This window comes from Coturnix japonica, chromosome 5 (assembly GCF_054131305.1).
Source record: "Coturnix japonica strain WE chromosome 5, WE-NBRP24, whole genome shotgun sequence".
Lineage (NCBI taxonomy): Eukaryota > Metazoa > Chordata > Aves > Galliformes > Phasianidae > Coturnix > Coturnix japonica.
The window spans coordinates 9,632,430-9,652,653 of NC_140667.1; positions in this window are offsets into that span (position 1 = coordinate 9,632,430).

Sequence of the window (20,224 nt, forward strand, 5' to 3'; positions counted from 1 at the left end):
GTTTATGTGAAAGGTGGAGAAACTTACAGAAATGAGATACATTTATTGCCCAGTGTTCTCTGTGTGCTGTGCATCCTCCGTCCCTTCTGAATACTTCTCTCCCCATACTGGCTGTAGACTTTTAAGGAGCCTCTGATACTTTTGATTATAACTAGTGGTATATTAATGGAATGATGGTTTTCATTCTTGAAGTGGATCTGTTTCTCTCTGCAAACTCTTGTATTGGTTATGATACTTAATCAGCAGGATTCTCTTTTTAAACTAGACTCTTATGAAACTGGCTTGAACCCACAGGTCACTAAGAATGCTGGAGTCAGTGAGTTTTTTGTCTGTTGAAAATGTATGTCTGTGTTAAGGAACCTGTAAGACTCAGAAGATGAAGCAGTGGCAGCCCCTCTGCTGTTAATTGGTGCTAACATGGCAGTAAGAAAACACTGGTAAGAAATCATTCCCTCTGAATGATGAGTTGTTTTCCTCATAGAAGTTATGGGATGGTTTTGATGCAGAGTAGGGGTAAGAGGTCTTTTTGTGGGTTTTTTATTTTTGTGTTTACTTATTTACTTATTTTTGTATGTGCTGTATATATAGTGGATCCGGAATGAATAAAGCCCAACTAAACAAAGAAGGATTAAGCTTTGGTAGAAGTTAAAAGCACAAGTGAGAATATTCTGGAAACCAGAATTATACGCATTATAATCTCTGCGATCATCTGTGCCTCCACTTATTTCCAAAGAAATGAGTCCTTGTAGCTTTAGAAATAACTACATTAAAACCAACTGTATCAGGTATTTGTTAGACCGTATCTATATGCTCTTAAGCATCTATTTGCTTTAGATAGAAATAAAACCTGCTATATAAATGTAGCATTTGTGTATTGAAGATATAGAGGACAAAGAATGTAAATATGCAAATGTTACAAAAATTAGTATGAAAGAAAAAAAAAAGCTGTTGAATATATTTCAAACCAAAATGACAATTAAGTAGACATTAGGCCCAATATTAAATGAAATCCTGACTCATAGTGGGAAAATGGCCACAAGATGATAGTAAAATCAGGAAAACAGTGAACCGTCCTAGAAAGATCTATTTCTATTAGGGAAGCAGCAGTGAATATTGTGAAGCACAGGTGTTCTTGTTACATTTCAGTACCTGCTAAGGGCACATCTTCAGGAAAACACTCATTTGAAAATAAAAGCTTATAAGAAAACAAGGCACATTGTTAATAAATATGTAGGAAATTTTACACGGCTGCATGTATTAATGTGCTTTTATCTGAAACCAAAGGTACCCGTTTTAATATCTCATACAGCGTTTACTATATTGGAGGCAAAAGGGGGACACTGGCTGTCTCCCCAAAGATCCCTGAAATACCAGGCCATCCTGGTAGAGCAGGGTGATGTAGAAACTAATATTAACTAGTATGTAACTAATATTGTCTACCCAGTATCATTCCTTAGCAGAACTGTTGGACAACCGGTATTACACGACTGCTTTGAAACAACTGAAGCTGCGCATTCCAGCCGGTCACACACAAGGAAAACATCACGATGTAAATGTACCGATGGCTGTTATATGTTGTAAAGGACATCGGAAAAGTAACACTGTATGGGAAACAGAGAATAAGACGATAGATCAGGTGGCAGAACAGGCAGTTGTAGAAGGCTTCAATTCCAGGTGGTTAACTTAAAATCTCTGAACCCAAGTTTAAACCTGTAGCATATTCTGAAGAGGACAGGAGACAATTAATGATTTTGAAGTGAAGAGAGTGAGCTGACAGAGGGGCACACGCCCAGATGGACACAGGGCCGTGTTATGCTGGGGCTGTGTACACTTCTCTTTATTAGACATACCTGGTTTATATCCTAACAGGCTTTGGAGTTTGATTCTGCAAGGCATGAGAATGAGGAAAATCAAAGGAAACAGCATGTGAAGATCATGTATTTGGTGTTCCACAATAAAATTGCATTCCTTCATGTTTTTGATTCTGTTGTTAGAGTAAAACCCTGAGAATCGTGTTTTCATTGGAGAAGTAACTCTCTGCTGGAGGTCGACAAAAAGTAGAACGTGATTCAGCCTATTTCATAACATACCAAACTTTGTGTTTGTAATTAGCCTTCATTGGGAAAAATGATATGTAGTCTGGTTCACCTGTTTACTACTTGGCCTTATTGTGATATGTATGTCTGCAGTACATCTCAATTTCCCTTTAAGAGTAAATAATTAAAGATGACAGAATAAAAATGGCTCAAGTGAAGTACTTTGTAACATATCTATGAAGAACTGGGGAAGCCCAGCATCATAGGTCCACCCTTTTTTCACAATCATGTCCTATTTTATGGTGGTTTTTTGTTTGTTTGTTTGTTTGTTTGTTTTTAGTTTTCTCCTGTGGTTAAATGCTGGTAACAAAGCTCACAAATGGCTGGATTTAGTACAATGCGATATTTTTCTGTGGACTAACTAAGCTGTTCTTCAGAAACACTCACAACCTGTCTTTTAGATGAGTGAAAATGGCAACATTTCTCCTGCACCACAAGAGAGCGTTTGTTCAACAGTTCTTTTAAATGGCACAGTACTAAGTAAGCAGTAAAATAGATGAGTGTCACCGAGAATAAAACAAAAGCAATGGCAATTTTACAATGGGAATTCTGATTCTTCACTTAATTTTCCTTGTTTGAAATAAAGGTACCTTATTCCATCTCGTTTCCTTAGGGATAGTACCTTCATGTATTGCCAGCTTTCTCTGAGCTATTTCCAACAGAGAAACAGGTCTCTCAGTTTGAACAGCGTATCAAATAACCGGCCCTGCGCAGACCTGGAAACTATTGGATCTATTCACCTCGCACACTTCCAGGCAGCTCGGCCGCTGCCGCTGCCCATTCCCTTATGTTCGTATTAGGGCTCCTGCCCGTTAAGCAGCCACTTGTGTTCCGATTGCCGCACGAGCCTGGAAGCCGGGACTGGAGAGCCGCACGGAGGCGTATATCCCACAGCATCGGAGAATTGGGCCAGCTTTCACTTCTCCTGGGATCTCTCTTTTAATGGTTTTCCAGGGACAACATGAATTTCCAATTCACTGTATTTAAAGTCTCAATGTAATAGAAATTTTTGATGGTAAATTATGACATTTTGGCCCTCACCTGGGCAATATGAGGGACCCGAAGCTTCACTTAGTGTCTTGATTCTAGCAGAGAATCTTGTGGAGATGATAAGGAATTATGTCATTAAATATAAACATGTTTTACATCGATTCAAATGCGTTCCACTCTGGGTGAGAGCGCAGGAAACTTGGCTTTAATGTCACTTAAAATACAAAGAAACAGATTTATGTTTTTGCTAAAAGTCAGGGTTACAGTATAAGTGGTTTTTATTTATTTACTTATTTATTTATTTAAATCAATGTTGAGATATTTTCTCAGATGTCCGTATGTGATGTAAATATTTTTCTGTTTTAAAATGTTTCCGTTTGTACGGCAATTTGATCAAACCGTGTCATCATTCACGAATTAGGAATAGCACCGAGTAACAACAGCCTGTGACCCGGGATCTGGATTATTTTGTGAGCGGAGCTGCCGGTGAAAAGGAATGTAAGAAAGGACAGAACGAACCGCGTTGCGGTACAAGCAGGATTGTACAGAGCAGCAGCGACGGATCGAGATAAGGACTTCACAGAGCAGCGGCTGCGGAGCAGGAAACACAGCGTGAGAACCGAGGGCACCTCTAGGAAAAGAATGAACGGCTCGCAGCTTTGAAGGGGGGTTTTAGTGTTGTTATTGAAGTAGCTTTCCTCCAATTTGCGAGTGTGATTTTTGAACACCCTGGTCTGTCTGCTGTCAAAGTCTGGCTCTTCGGGCAGTGAAGTGGGAACTCGTTTATCACTCATACTGAGTCGGCTACCCGCTTCCCCGCGGACATTAAGCTGCCTCTTCCTTTTTTTCCACAGAAATAAAGAAAGCAATGTTGTTGTGTATTCTCTAGCATTCTTGAGCTGGAGGCACAACCCTGTGCTGAGCCCCTCCTGCTCTCACTGCAGGCTGCTTATAACTAAATACCTTGCAGCTGCCTCCAGTATAAAGTCTCATGCAAGAATTTTGTTCAGAAGCTACTCACAGAAAATACATAAATAACATACATTTTTAGATATCTGGGTCTGTTGTTAGATCAGAGTAGACTTTCTCAGGCAATCAGAAATTATCATTTCCATGTCTCAGTGTAAACCAGACTTCCAAGTCAGCAAGGGTGCTCTTGCAGCCCACGCGTGATTAAACGGCGATGGAGGCAACTACTCATCCTATTTATTTCACTCCTTGTCATGAAGGCAGTGTGCAGGCTGGAAGCCTACCAGTGAGTTGAACTGCCTTGTGGAGAGTCAAGTCTTCTTCCATTAACAAAAAAGCAGCCGAGATGTTTAGCTTGAATGTGATTAGTGGAGAATTCTGAAGCTCAGTGAAATCTCTGGCACAGAGGCTATTCCTATGTTTGTGTAGGACATTTACTCTTAACGGTTTTAGCTAACCTGACCATCTTGCTGACATGAAAACTCACAATTTAGAAAATCAAACAAGAAATAATGTTTTGAGGTCTCTGGGTGTGAAATACAAAGAACAGTATTGTTTTAGCCAGTCTTTCTGCATTCTTTAGAGGAGGCTGTTAGGTTGCACTTGTCAAACACTCAGAGCAGGGGACCTGTCAAAGTCTGTATGACAGGTCAATGCTAGAACTGTCAAGTACATACCTGGATTGTAAGGCTCAGCCACACTTCTTTTGCCAATCCTGAACTTCCAGATACTCCAGCACTGCAGAAGTATGGATCTCCCTCTAAAAGATGCCATTGCAAGCTATGTCTGCCCATAAAGAGGTGCCTTCTAGCTTTCAGCTGGGTACTCCAGACTCCTTCACAATTTTTTTTCTGAGTGAGATTTGTGCTCTATAGTTTCTCCTTAGAGAACACGTGCGACCAAAGGAAATGTCAGGACCTGATACTGCAAACATTTGCTCCTTGGACTTTTAGGAACTCAACAAACAACCGAGTCTTCTTTGGCTAATATTTTTCAGATATTTTTCAGACTACAAAGGACATAATTACAGTGTCCTCATGGGAGTCCTCTAATAATAGGCAGACCGAGATCTCGTCTCCCACAGCTGCTCACAGTCCACTGCAGCCCTATTTATGGCAAATTGTGTTTGCTTTACTAAGACAAAGGAATGGGGAAGGATGCCTTAAGAATACTGTATGTCTCTGGGATTCAGGAAAATTAGTGTATCCCACAAAATCACATATGTTTAGAAATTTGGCCTGTTGGGGTTACTGCTGGGGTTAAATCAGGCAAGAATTCTGGAGTTTGACCTCTAGTAACCCCAACAGGCAAAATCTGACCTCGCGTGACCCCAAAGGGTTAATTGGGTGACCTCGCGTGACCTCTAGCCAGTTGGCCTGTTGCAGTTCTAGAGGTCAAACTAAGGAATTTTTGGCTGCCTGGGGTCATAGGAGGTCACCCAATTAGCCCTATGGAGTCACGTGAGGTCAAATTCGGCCCCTTGGGGTTACTAGAGGTCACCCAATTAGCCCTTTGGGGTCACTTGAGGTCAAATTTGGCCCCTTGGGGTTACTAGAGGTCAAACTCCAGAATTTTTTGGCTGCTTGGGGTCACTAGAGGTCACCCAATTAGCCCTTTGGGGTCACGTGAGTTCAAATTTGGCCTGCTTGGGGTTACTAGAGGTCAAACTTCAAAATTTTTGGCTGCTTGGGGTTAATAGAGGTCAAACTTCAAAATTTTCGGCTGCTTGGGGTTACTAGAGGTCAAACGTCAAAATTTTTGGCTGCTTGGGGTTACTAGAGGTCACCCAATTAGCCCTTTGGGGTCACTTGAGGTCAAATTTGGCCTCTTGGGGTTACTAGAGGTCAAACTTCAAAATTTTTGGCTGCTTGGGGTTACTAGAGGTCACCCAATTAGCCCTTTGGGGTCACGTGAGGTCAAATTCGGCCCCTTGGGGTTACTAGAGGTCAAACTCCAGAATTTTTGGCTGCTTGGGGTCACATGAGGTCACCCAATTAGCCCTTTGGGGTCATGAGAGGTCAAATTTGACCTGCTTGGGGTTACTAGAGGTCAAACTTCAAAATTTTTGGCTGCTTGGGGTCACATGAGGTCACCCAATTAGCCCTTTGGGGTCATGTGAGGTCAAATTCGGCCCCTTGGGGTTACTAGAGGTCAAACTCCAAAATTTTTGGCTGCTTGGGGTCACATGAGGTCACCCAATTAGCCCTTTGGGGTCACTTGAGGTCAAATTTGGCCTCTTGGGGTTACTAGAGGTCAAACTTCAAAATTTTTGGCTGCTTGGGGTTACTAGAGGTCACCCAATTAGCCCTTTGGGGTCACCTGAGTTCAAATTTGGCCTGCTTGGGGTTACTAGAGGTCAAACTTCAAAATTTTTGGCTGCTTGGGGTCACATGAGGTCACCCAATTAGCCCTTTGGGGTCATGAGAGGTCAAATTTGACCTGCTTGGGGTTACTAGAGGTCAAACTTCAAAATTTTTGGCTGCTTGGGGTAACATGAGGTCACCCAATTAGCCCTTTGGGGTCACGTGAGTTCAAATTTGGCCTCTTGGGGTTGCAATGAAGTGGCAACTCGTTTATCTCTCATACTGAGTCGGCTACCCGCTTCCCCGCGCTTAGTTTGGCGGCGTTTCTCTGCCGGCAGAACCGGACGGGGATACGACACGAGTGACACGGAGCGGGGGGATCGTGAAGGTCGGAGACGGAGACGCGCCACGGCGGAGCGGGCGACCCGCACCCAGATAATGCACCCGAGAGGAGTCACTTCATCCAAAGGACCGCCGCTGACGGACGAGCGCCGCCGAATCGGGTACACCCCAAAGGGACGGCAGCGTACAGGGGACAGACAACGGAGCAGGAAAAAGGAGGGTGAGACGTTACGGCGCGGGGCCGGTTCCTTTAACCTGTCGCAAGTTGTTTCCGACGATCTTTTGCTGTTTCTCACTTCTAGCAGCGGGGTGCGAAAGGAACTCCGGAGCACACGGGCCCCGCTCGTGGGACGTGACACGGCAGCCGCCGGGAACGCCGCCGGGCTCGGCCCGTCGTCCCGCAAGCGGCCGCGGCACGGCGCTATAGGGCGGCTCCCGGCCGAGCGCGGCGCGGTGCCGGCACGGAGCGGCCCGGGCGGCTGCGGCCGCTCCCTCCGCCCTGGCCGGGGCCGCGCTGACACCCAGCGGCTGCTGGGAGCCGCCGCCCGACGCTCTCCGTCCGGCCCGGGCCGCTCCCTCCCCCGGCTGCCGCGGGCTCTCCTGGCCGCGCTCTGCCCGCGTCAGCCGCAACGGAGGAGTTTGGCCCCGTGTGGCCCGTCCGTTTTGCCCCGAAAGCGGAGCGCCGTGCCCATTGCCATCTCTCTACTCGCTCCGCCAAAGTCTATATCTCACTACCTCGTCTTTTTAATTTGTTTCGTTAAGAATCTTCGGATCAAATGTTACGCATTAACCAAAAGAACACTACGGTGACGCACGTGAGATACTGAGATAACTGCTCCCTCACGTCACAGATGTGCTGATAGAGTGGTCTTCCAGAGCTGCTGTGTAGTTTAATTCTTACTCGGAGCTTAGGAAAGACAATTTGGGGCATATTATACTTATTATATATATTATACGTATTATACATATTATATATTATACACATTATACATATTGTATATATTATACATATTGTATATATTATACATGTTATACATATTGTATATATTATACATATTATATATATTATACACATTATATATATTATACATATTATACATATTACGTATGTATCACTTCCATCTGCATGAAGCTTAAGCAATATCGTAACGTTCTAAGTTCTCTAAATCTGTGCTTATGAAACAATTAAGGTGGAAAAAAGCTACAGCCTGATGTCAGTGTGATGGACGATGCTGCTCGTGCGGAACAAGTGAATATCCCAGCGGTACGGAGACGGCATCTTTGTTCCACAGCCGCCACGCAGGGCGTGCGTGTATTTCCCCCCAGAAACTGACAATGGCAGTAAGACAGGACTCGTGCTGATTCGGTATTACACAAACTTCATCCCGATACAGCCGGGAAACGGTTTGCAAACACCTGATGCTCTGTGCGACTGGGATTTCAGGTACGTTTCCAGCAGGGCTTTCTCCCCTCCCCATGAAAACAGACACGCGTTCAGTTAAAAATCAGCAGTTTATGTCAACTAGTATCACATAAATCCACAATTCAAAGTGTAGTTGTGGATGATTAACATAATTCAAACCATGGAAAATATAAAGAGCAGCTAGAAGGCATTGTTCAGAATTGTCTAGAAAATCATTTAAAGAATGAAAACACTGTATATTGAAATATCATTTCTCTATCTCACTTCTGTACAACAGCAATCTACATAACTATTGTGCCAAGTCTTATGTATTTACATGCATATGTAAAATGCACAGAGATGTGTATGTGATTGTTAAAATTTGTTTCATTTATGGAGTGGGTGTATTTTGTGAAAATGAATGAGTGAAAGAAGGTCTTCGTGTATATTTGGGTATGATTAAATAACAGGGGAGGGATAGGAACTATAAATTCTGTCTCGAAGAGGAATAACATTTAAAAGCAGTTAATCTTTCTGTTTAGTAAGTTGTGTTTATATGTTGATTGTAGATATTGCGAATGCTTTGCCAGCGGTGACTTTTGCAACAACTGCAATTGCAATAATTGTTACAACAATCCACTTCACGAAACTGAGCGATTTAAAGCCATTAAGGTAAAATATATATGTGTATATATATAATACTATATATATCAGTATGAGCTTTGTATATGTAAAATACACTTGTATTGTTTTTCTCTACTTAAAGTCTTTGAAATATACTATTTTTATACAAAATACCACCAACTGCTGCTACTATATTTTTCTTACATAAAAAAATAACATTTTTCTTTTTTAATTTACTTTTAAGGAGCCTCTGATACTTTTGATTATAATTCGTGGTGTATTAATGGAATGTTTTTCATTCTTGAGACAAAATGTGCACCTCCAAATTTAATCTCAGAAAATATTTCCACTTGAGGGAAAATTTGTGTCCCAAAGACAGAATTAGGTTGATGATTGTATGGGAAATTGGTAATCACAGCCTGAACCTCTGATTAATCAGATGAGGCAAGTGTCGGGTCAGCTGTGGGAGCACAGGTGAGAGTAATTTAGCTGTGCTACCCGAAGGGGTGGAGCTTGACTCCATCTCCTCTAGACCCCATTTAAGGGCTGACCACCACTAAGGCAGCACCTCTTGGAGATTGCCTCAGTGGTTCCCAGCAGACTGGAGGCTTCCATAAGGGTGACTTTTTCCTGTAAATGTCCTTTTGGGTATTTACAACTACTGTCTTTTCATTATTGTTACTGTACAATGATGCTGGTTGATGAAAGACTCAACATGAACCGGCAATGTGCGCTTGCCGCTCAGAAGGCCAATAGTATCCTGGGTCTCATCAGAGAAGTATGAGCAGCAGGTTGTGGGAGGTGATTCTGCTCCTCTACTCTGCTCTCGTAAGACCCTGGAGTACTGCTTCTGGTTCTGGGTCCTCCAAAGGAAGAAGGACATGAAGCTGTTGGAGCAAGTCCAGGGGAATACGAAGATGTTCACAGGGTTGGAGCACCTCCCATATGAGGAAAGGCTGAGAGAGGAGAGCTGGGGCTCTTCATCTTGGAAAAGAGGAGGTCTGTGGAGCCTTATATAGTGGTCTTCCAGGACCTGAAAGGGGCCTACAGGAAAGCTGGGGAGGGACTTTTTAGAAGGGCATGTAGTGACAGGATGAGGGGAAATGGTTTAAAACTGGAAGATTTTCTGGAGGTTAGATTTAAACTGGAGGTTAAATTTAAACTTAAAAATTATTTAAATATTTAAAAGTTATTTAAAAATTTAAATAACACTGGAGGTTAGATTTAAACTGGATATTAGGAAGAAAGTCTTTACTGTGAGGGTAAAAAACAGCCCCAAAAGAGAAACAGATGGGTGGATTGTTTGGGGTATTCCGTAAAATCCTGGTGGATCCCACTCAGCTCCGTGTTCTGCAATCTTTGAATTTTTGCTTTTGCATGTTTTGGGAAACTAATGGATGTTCCTCATATCACCAAGTGAAAATCAGAATTTCTTTGTTAAATGCTGGGTATCATTCAGGTGCTATAAAACAGTCCTTGAATTTCTCCTAATGTAACACTTTTTGTTTTAGGTCTGCCTTGATAGAAATCCAGAAGCTTTTCTACCAAAGATTGGACAAAGCAAACTGGGAGACATTAAACCTCACCATAACAAAGGATGTAACTGCAAGCGTTCAGGATGTCTCAAGAATTATTGTGAGTGCTTTGAGGTGGGTCTGTCGGATTTTCCTGTCAGTGGTTATCACATTAACATTGATTGCATTCTGTAAACAGTAGTCTCTAAAAAGAATTACTTATCTCTTTGATTAGTGCATCATAACTTTTTTTTTTGAACATAAGGGAAGCAGTCTCTCTCTTGTCATGGCTTGTTATGACTTCAAATAATTCATTCTAGCTGAAGTTGATCAGTTAAAATGTTCATTGTCATGAGCTCTCAGTCAGTGCTGTGCTCCAGATGAAAAGAGGAATGGATTTCAAACAGTTCAGATAGTCTTGCACAAACCACAACCTTAAGGGCTGATTTGTCCAGTATAAAGAGCAGAGCATCATCATTCTCCAAAAAGAATTCCTGCAAGGAACAGACTTACTTCCTCACGCTAATACCTATGGCCTCACTCTAGGAGTAACTGAGATGAGTGCATTTAGAACAAGTCCTGGAGATTTAACTCTAGAGGTTGCTCAGTTGTACGCTTGATCCAAGTTTCATACATTTTTATTCTAAGTATTCTATATTTACCAGGCTAAGATTGTGTGTTCCTCAATTTGCAAATGCATTGGTTGCAAAAATTATGAAGAAAGTCCAGATAAAAAAAGCCAGCTGACCATGCTAAACTACATGGACATTGGAAACAATGATGAAAATAACTCGTTTTTGACAACAACATTTGGAATTTTACCAAAATTGGAGAAAGACAGGTGAATATTTGGAAATAGAATAGATAATACATCAATCTGACTTCATTAATGTTTCAGTTAGCTGTTATTCATAGAATCATAGAACTGTTAAGGTTGGAAAAGACCTTCAAGATCATCAAGTCCAACCACAACCTAACCATACTATCCTAACTCTAACAACCCTCTACTAAATCATGCTCTGTACAATTTTGCTTGTAATGTTTTCAAGAGGGCCATATTATCCTAATATTATATTAATGCAGTTGAATTTTTTGATTGGTTGTTTTTAGTCATTGGCTTAATAGAAATACCTGTTAATAACAATTCTAATTAGAAAACCACCTTTTAATTGATTTTAGTGATATTTACTCCTGGCTTCGAATTCTCAGTTTGCATACAGTGTTTTCTTTGCATTAGCCACTGCCTTGAAATTCTTATGATAATTCTGCTGTAAAATATTTTCTGCTGTAGGTAATATATTGATTGGATAGATGGTGCCAATAAAGTGAGTGTAGCTATTAATGTAGCAGAAGGAGTTATGGTGTTAACAACTGGTAGTTTCAAGAGGTTTTTTCAAAGAAATATTGGTAAGGTGCCACTCAGGGAGCCCTCGAGATACTTGATTTACTTCTTTTAATAGCAGTAATCCTATTCAGTTAGTACCTCCTCTGTTCTGACTAAGACTTTTTAACATATCTCTTTTTATGTGATGTAGCATCTGACCATTGCTTGCTTAAAAAGAAAGTGGCTTACTGTATAACCTTCCCATGCTGTGCTTACTGGTCAGCATTTGTGTAGATCGACTCTGTAGTGTGAACGCAGTGTTCCATGTAATGAATTAGAAAAACTCAGGAGCAAACCATTGGAAGTAAAAGCTATTCTGTACAAAACTGAGATTTCTACAGGGTTGTGTCTCACAGTAACAGTGCAGCTATTCTGCTAATCTGAATCAGCCCTGTGCATTCCAACTCTTAGATAAGAGTTTGACAGTTTGCTTTTTTACTTATTTTCTGTATTTTAAATGAATATATTTTACACTGGTTTCTTTTTCCATGTCAGGGAACCAGCTGTATCTATTTCTTGGGAAGATGTGAAAGCAACGTGTGCCTGTCTCCTGGTAAAGGCTGAAGAGGCAGAAAAAGGAGGTTACTCTGTCTGTCTAGCTGAACGCGTGGTCATGGAGGAATTTGGGAGGTGTTTATCCCAGATCCTGCAAGTGCAATTAAAATGTAAAAGACTGAAAGTTGAATAATGTTCAACATATTATGAAGTCAATGAGTAGTAATACTGATATATTGCTGTAGTCTAAATGATCTTACCTTGAATTTTCAGAGGATTAATTTCATTTACTTCAGCTGCATCCTTTCTGAATTATGCTTGTGTAAGTGAAATGTGTTGTTTTCTGGGCCAGTTGTTCATTCTTTACATAGACTCTAGTTTAAGTTAAACTTAAAATGACTTTCTAGAATGTTTAGGAGCAGAGAGCCATAAGCACTGAGAAGGAAGTTGGTATCTTTGGTTGTGAAACAATTCAACTTCTAGTGATGGCAGGCAAATCTGCTAATTTAGCCCTGTCTTCTCTGATTTGGTAACTTATTTCTCATTGCTGCCATCTTGTCATCTAAATGATTTGACAGATAATATAAAAAATAATTCTCTTTGGTTTTAGATGTTTTGTACTAGTTTAATATTTGCGTAGAAATTTTTGGCTTTAAGCTTGAAAGAATAAAGATTATTCTCCATGTGTGTTGATTCCTAATTCTTGGTGGGATAGCAGATACGATTGCATGCCATTTAAAACTTGTTTAATAAGAGGTAGGGCTTTTTTAATGAGTGGCAGTTGATATATGTATAGATTGGGTGAAATGTCTTTGTTTTTAACAGCTGCTGCTGGGGATTGCTGAAGGTTGCTGGAGAAAATGGGTTCTCAAAGTGCTCCAAAGGGATGTGGTACCATCTCAATGTATCATTCCTTCCTTGATTCTTCACTTCCTAAGACCATTTCCTTTTATTTTGGAGTTAATATCTACATAATGGCCTTGTCTTAAAATGTTTGTCCCCAGAGGTAGTTACTATGAGGTCATGAAGTCAGCAGAGCACACACTCAATAGACTCTAAATAAATAAATGAAGAATTAAAATATATTTAAAGTTATTTTATATAATATAATACTTACATATACTATATAAAGCTATTTTATATTAATATATTAAAATGTATTTAAAGATGAAGGGTGGGGAATATAAAGAAATTCCGCAGCCAGATGTGAATGGTAGAAGTACAAGGTGGAGAGATATAAGTACAAATAGCAAAGTAAGAAAAATGAGTTAGACAAGACTTGAACTACAGCTTTCAGCAGCACCCTTAGGCAAGAGCCATCTGTGATTTTTCTTAATGTATTTTTTTATAAGGAATGAACAAGCCCGTGGGTTCACAACTCCATGAACTGATTCTGTTTTAACCCTGAAGATAAAAGAAGTCCAGACCTTTTTGGAACTGCCAATATATCAGCCTCATCTGAAAATAGCAAGAAATCTTCTCCTAGTTGTCTACAGCACACAGAAAAGTATTTCTTCTCCTTGATATGTCACTGTTAGAACCACTCAGTGCTTAATGCTGCTACGTGCTGAGGCTAGATGCAGGCAGAGTGTATTCCCTTTCCAAGAGTTATAAATTCTCCTGTTTAATTTTGCATGCTCAAATTGATTGCTTTGGAATCATGAATGAATTTTCAGCCACATAAGACAGAGAATTCCCAGGGAATTATTATTTTTTCTTTTATAATATAGGTCTGTGTAGGATCATCTATAGAAATTTATGTTCTGCTACTTCCAAAGCTTATCTGGTGTTGCTGATGCTCTCAGTCTCTGACTCCTCCTGTATCACAGTTTTGTTTTGAGTCTCTTGAGTTGTGTGTGAAATGTACAACAAAGCACTGGGAAGCATTTGGGAAATGTAAAGCAGGTGTTGTGTGGGCCCCTCTAAACTGCACACATCATCATGGAGGGACTGTGTTTGAAGATGAGCAATGTGTGTGAGAGAACTCAAATTATCTGGAAAAAAATCCATTCTGGGAACCTGGTGTCAGCTTCATGGTTTGCTGTGGTTAGAAGCAAAAGATGTCTATGCTACTTGTCAGAGTTTCTTGCTCTTCAGGTATCGCTGTCACTTGTATATGTACAAAAGAGATGAAAAATTCAGATGCTTTGATTTCAGTGACATTTTAAAAATCTCTTAACACATTTTTAAACTTTTTAGTCCAAGTCAGCATTTAACTTCATTGTTCACAGAATCGGTTTTGAATGTTACTTACAGTGTCCTTTGAGTTTCAGAATTGACTGTGGGCCCCAGTTTGGTTTTTTTGTACCATTGTACAATGTACATTTTTGTACCATTTTGTACCATTGCTACAATGAGAAAGAAAGTAGCCAAGCAGAGAATGAAAGGAACGTAGCAGAAGAGCAGTGCAAAGCACAGAGATTGGGTGAGCATTTCCCAGCAGGCTGTGTGAAGAAGTTACAAGACACAAGCCTCTCTACAAAACAAATAAATAACGTCCTTCATCTGTCAGGTGCCTTTTTCCCTTAGTAACAGTATCTCTGAGCTCAGGGGTTTCTGCTGTGGGGGCAGAGGGGGGAGGTGTGATGGTGAAGAACTCCGTTACAATATATATTTATTTTAATTATATTTGCGGATGCATTCAAATTAGGAATGAGCACCTAAAGCACAACTGACTGTTAGAAGGAACACTGAGATTAAAGGACTGGTTTCCCCGCAGCCAGCTCTGCCGGGTGCCGGGCTGTGAGTGACAAGAGCTGTGGGGCTGCTCCGCACTGAGGGGCGGGCGGCAACGGGACCCACAGGTGAGCGCGGGCTGGTGCCTCAGCTGGGAAGGGCGGGAACGCTGAGGGGGGAGAGAAAGAGGCGGGAAGAACAGCGGCGGGAAGCGACTGAGGCGTTCTGGGTTCTGATTGGTTGGCGCTTAGGGACAGCTATAAAAGGTGCCCGCGCGGGCAGGTGCGTGAGGCGTTCTCCTCAGAGTGTGGGAAGGCGCTGGGTGCTGTGAGGGACAGGCGGCGGAGGAGGAGGCACGGGCGGCAAGCGGTCTACAGAGCCGAGGTGAGGCGGGGCTGGGAGGCAGCGGGGTCGGGGTCGGGCCAAGGTGGGTCGGTGCCGGGACTGCGGCAGCCGCCGCTACCGCTGCCGCGTGGGCTCCAAAGGACGGCAGCCGGAGCCAGAGCAGCTACGCGGGCTCCGATGTCGGGCGGCCTGGGCTGGAGCTGCCCCGAGGGCTCCTATGGCCGGTGAGTGGAAGGAGCTGGGTCCGGGGCCGTCTCATGGGCTCTGATGGCGGGTGGGCGGACGGAGCCGGAGCCGGGGCCGGGGCGTCTGGGCGGGCTCCGAGGGAGCGACCTCTGAAAGCACTTGAAGAGGAAGGACGGAGGAACGGATACTTCGAAGCAACAGTGAGCAGCAATAATAAAGCAATATCAACTGCTATTGCCGTGTTGAAGCAAACTTTTTTTTTTTTTTTTTTTTTTTTTTTTTTTTTTTTTTTTCGTTCTAAGTAATGAGGTGGTAGGAATAGGGGAGGACATGAGACATACAGTGGTGATGAAAAGAAGCACTAAAGTGGTGATCGTGGGTATAAGAAGATAAATGTGTTTAAAAAGCTCTAAAGGAGGGAGAGGGTGGATGCTCAGAGAACTTTGTATAGACAACCCATGGTAATAGATGCAACAAGCGATAAATCTTCCTTGTAATTTCATGCTGGTATGTTATTATGAACTGCTAAATGAGAAATAAGGTGAATTTGTGTGAATGTGAATCTCAATTCAACCAGACAAGGAGAGAAACATGAGACCTCTGACTGGAAAAGGGACAATATCACAATTCAGAAAAGCCAAGATGGCACAGTGATTGACATAGCACATCACAATTCCTGTATTCAGGTTTGCTGTCCTTCCAATAAAAACAGTGCACGGGGGGGGATGCGAAGCCTTCCTTAGCTGGATGGTCACATGCCAAATTCCGTTGCTTTGTCAGTCTCCGCATGACTAATGGTTACCCTGCTAAAGTTTCAGGAGCTGCTGGAGAAGAAAGAAGAGGTGGTGAGGGAGACCTGGAGGCAGGAGCGAGCAAGAAGAGGAAGACGAAGCCTGCAAATGCAGGGGGGAAAGAGAAAGGCATTCTGGGCAAAGCACCTCCCTGTTAGCAGGGGCATAGTCACATTTGAATTGAACGTTGCCGGCGCCATAGGTGTCCAGGCCGGCTTTGTGCTGGGTGACCTCCCTGTAAGCAGGGCTCCGGTCTTTTGCTGTAGTTGGCCTTTTGCCTTGCTGCTCCTTGGCTGCCTGGGGAGCGTGGCCCCCTGTAACGGAGGGCGAGAGCCACCTCTCCGCACCTGAGTGGGAAACGGAGCCCGCCGGACCCCGCGGCCTCCCTGTAATCAGGGTAGTGCCGCTTCCCTGCCCCTCTTCCTCCCGTTGCCCCTCGGCATCGTTGCCTGGAGGTGGCCAGTCAATGCGACGGCCCCGTACTCGGGGTGTGCGTCAGGGCGTTTGGCCCTTGTCTATAGCTGGGAAGCCCCTTGGCACGTTGAGGTTTGTGGCCTCCGTGCAGCCTAGGTACAGGTCACAGGCTCTTGTGTGTTGCTCGTGGTTGCGGGTTTATTCCCAGTAGTCGGCTGCACCGTGTTGTCCTTCCCTTCTGGAAAGTTGCATGTGTGTGTGCGTGTTCCCTTCCCTTTCCTTGACTGAGTTTGTGAAGTGACTGAGCAAGTGAGCTTTCCCTTTAGGCCCCCACAAAGATGGCTGCAGCTTAGCTTTGACTTCCTAGGGGGGAACGGAGGATTTTGGTGCATGCCAAAAAAAGGGGTGTTCCCTCTTAGTCCCACGACTGCAGCGAGTGTCCTGTCTTCCTCCCTTTTACTTAGTACAGATCAGAGCCACACGATAGTTCAGTGGCTGAGGCTGCCCTGTAGCCAGGGCTTGAGCCTGTCCTAGTGTGAGTCCCAAGTCACGAAGCCCCCTGACCCCCAAGTGGCCCGCCCCGCCTGTAATCAGGTGTGGGGAGGCTGCGGCGTTGCAGCCGGCTGCTTTAGTCGTCCAGCTGGTGGGGATGACCCCTCCCTGTCCCGTCAGAGGGTGCAGGTTGAGGTTCTGCTTTTGTGCGGTGTGACCTCCCCGCTTGGTGGGTCGAGGTTTTGTTCCCTGTGGTGCTAAAGACGTGGTGATGTTGTGATGTTGTGCTGCCGGGCGGGCCCGCCTGTAGCTCAGGCGTTGGTGGGAGCTGTGTGCTCCACGGGGCTTCCTGATGATGGTGAGGTGTGGGGCGCCGTCCTGTAGGCAGGGCTGTGCGTGCCCCCTGTGCTTGGTGAGATGCTTTCTGAGAGACCCCCTGTACTCAGGCGGGAATGCGGCCCCGGCCTTTCAGAGGCAAGGGGCTGCGAGATGTGGGGTTGGGCTTGCGCCCTCCCTGGAATAATCGGGTCTGGGATTCTGACTGCGGTCTTTGGCCGTTTTGCCCCGCTGCCTGGCTTCCGAGAGTTGTTCCCGCCGCTGGGGGGAAAACCGGGCTCTGTGGCTCCAGGGGTGTCGTCCACCCGCCTGTAATCAGGCTCTGGGTGTGTGAGCGCTAGTGCTCTGCTGGCAGCCTGTGTAGGTTGACCGCCCCATTAGTGGGGTGCCAGACTGGGAGAGAAGGAGCCTCCCTCGGCCGTAGGGATGGGGGCTGCCCTGTAATTCAGGGAGCGAGCGTGCCCCGCAGTCCCGGGCCCTTTGCAATGGAGGCAGTGGATGAGGGTCCCCTGTAAGCAGGGAAGCAGACTCCTTCGGCTGCTGCTTTTTGTGTGCCCAGCTCCATTTGCCCAGTCTGCCCGCCTCCGTGATCCCCTGCGACACCGGCTGGAGCCTTTGCAGCGTGCCAGTGAGGTGAGAAAAGCAGCTCTAAGTAGTTTTGGCTGGAACGGACTGGGGAGGGGTGCGATGCACGGACTTTCCCCCTTGGCTGGGCAGTCTTGTGCCGCGTTTCTTTGGTACTTTGGGTTTCCCCGCTCCTTCAGGTGGTGGGTTTGCTGCTGCTCGGGTCTAAAGGTGTCGTGCCATTTATTTCAGGATCTGCTGCCGGAGAGAGAAGACGCGGTTTGAGGAGGAATAGGAAGAAGAGGAAGAAGAGGAGGAAGAAGAAGAAGAGGAGGAATAGGAAGAAGAGGAAGAACAGGAGGAAGAAGAAGAAGAGGAGGAAGAGGAAGAAGAGGAAGAAGAGGAGGAAGAAGAAGAAGAGGAGGAAGAAGAAGAAGAGGAGGAAGAGGAAGAAGAGGAAGCAGAAGCCTGCAAATGCAGGGGGGAAAGAGAAAGGCATTCTGGGCAAAGCACCTTCCTGTTAGCAGGGGCATAGTCACATTTGAATTGAACGTTGCCGGCGTCTTGTGTGTCCAGGCCGGTTTTGTGCTGGGCGACCTCCCTGTAAGCAGGGCTCCGGTCTTTTGCTGTAGTTGGCCTTTTGCCTCGCTGCTCCTTGGCTGCCTGGGGAGCGTGGCCCCCTGTAACGGAGGGCGAGAGCCACCTCTCCGCACCTGAGTGGGAAACGGAGCCTGCCGGACCCCGCGGCCTCCCTGTAATCAGGGTAGTGCCGCTTCCCTGCCCCTCTTCCTCCCGTTGCCCCTCGGCATCGTTGCCTGGAGGTGGCCAGTCAATGCGACGGCCCCGTACTCGGGGTGTGCGTCAGGGCGTTTGGCCCTTGTCTATAGCTGGGAAGCCCCTTGGCACGTTGAGGTCCGTGGCCTCCGTGCAGCCTAGAAACAGGTCACAGGCTCTTGTGTGTTGCTCGTGGTTGCGGGTTTATTCCCAGTAGTCGGCTACACCATGTTGTCCTTCCTTTCTGGAAAGTCACGTGTGTGTGTGTGTGTTCCTTTCCCTTTCCTTGACTGAGTTTGTGGAGTGACTGAGCAAGTGAGCTTTCCCTTTAGGCCCCCACAAAGATGGCTGCAGCTTAGCTTTGACTTCCTAGGGGGGAACGGAGGATTTTGGTGCATGCCAAAAAAAGGGGTGTTCCCTCTTAGTCCCACGACTGCAGCGAGTGTCCTGTCTTCCTCCCTTTTACTTAGTACAGATCAGAGCCACACGATAGTTCAGTGGCTGAGGCTGCCCTGTAGCCAGGGCTTGAGCCTGTCCTAGTGTGAGTCCCAAGTCACGAAGCCCCCTGACCCCCAAGTGGCCCGCCCCGCCTGTAATCAGGTGTGGGGAGGCTGCGGCGTTGCAGCCGGCTGCTTTAGTCGTCCAGCTGGTGGGGATGACCCCTCCCTGTCCCGTCAGAGGGTGCAGGTTGAGGTTCTGCTTTTGTGCGGTGTCACCTCCCCGCTCGGTGGGTCGAGGTTTTGTTGCCTGTGGTGCTAAAGACATGGTGATGTTGTGATGTTGTGCTGCCGGGCGGGCCCGCCTGTAGCTCAGGCGTTGGTGGGAGCTGCGTGCTCCACGGGGCTTCCTGATGATGGTGAGGTGTGGGGCGCCGTCCTGTAGGCAGGGCTGTGCGTGCCCCCTGTGCTTGGTGAGATGCTTTCTGAGAGACCCCCTGTACTCAGGCGGGAATGTGGCCCCGGCCTTTCAGAGGCACGGGGCTGCGAGATGTGGGGTTGGGCTTGCGCCCTCCCTGGAATAATCGGGTCTGGGATTCTGACTGCAGTATTTAGCTGTTTTGCCCCGCTGCCTGGCTTCCGAGAGTTGTTCCCGCCGCTGGGGGGAAAACCGGGCTCTGTGGCTCCAGGGGTGTCGTCCACCCGCCTGTAATCAGGCTCTGGGTGTGTGAGCGCTAGTGCTCTGCTGGCAGCCTGTGTAGGTTGACCGCCCCATTAGCGGGGTGCCGGACTGGGAGAGAAGGAGCCTCCCTCGGCCGTGGGGATGGGGGCTGCCCTGTAATTCAGGGAGCGAGCGTGCCCCGCAGTCCCGGGCCCTTTGCAATGGAGGCAGTGGATGAGGGTCCCCTGTAAGCAGGGAAGCAGACTCCTTCGGCTGCTGCTTTTTGTGTGCCCAGCTCCATTTGCCCAGTCTGCCCGCCTCCGTGATCCCCTGCGACACCGGCTGGAGCCTTTGCAGCGTGCCAGTGAGGTGAGAAAAGCAGCTCTAAGTAGTTTTGGCTGGAACGGACTGGGGAGGGGTGCGATGCAC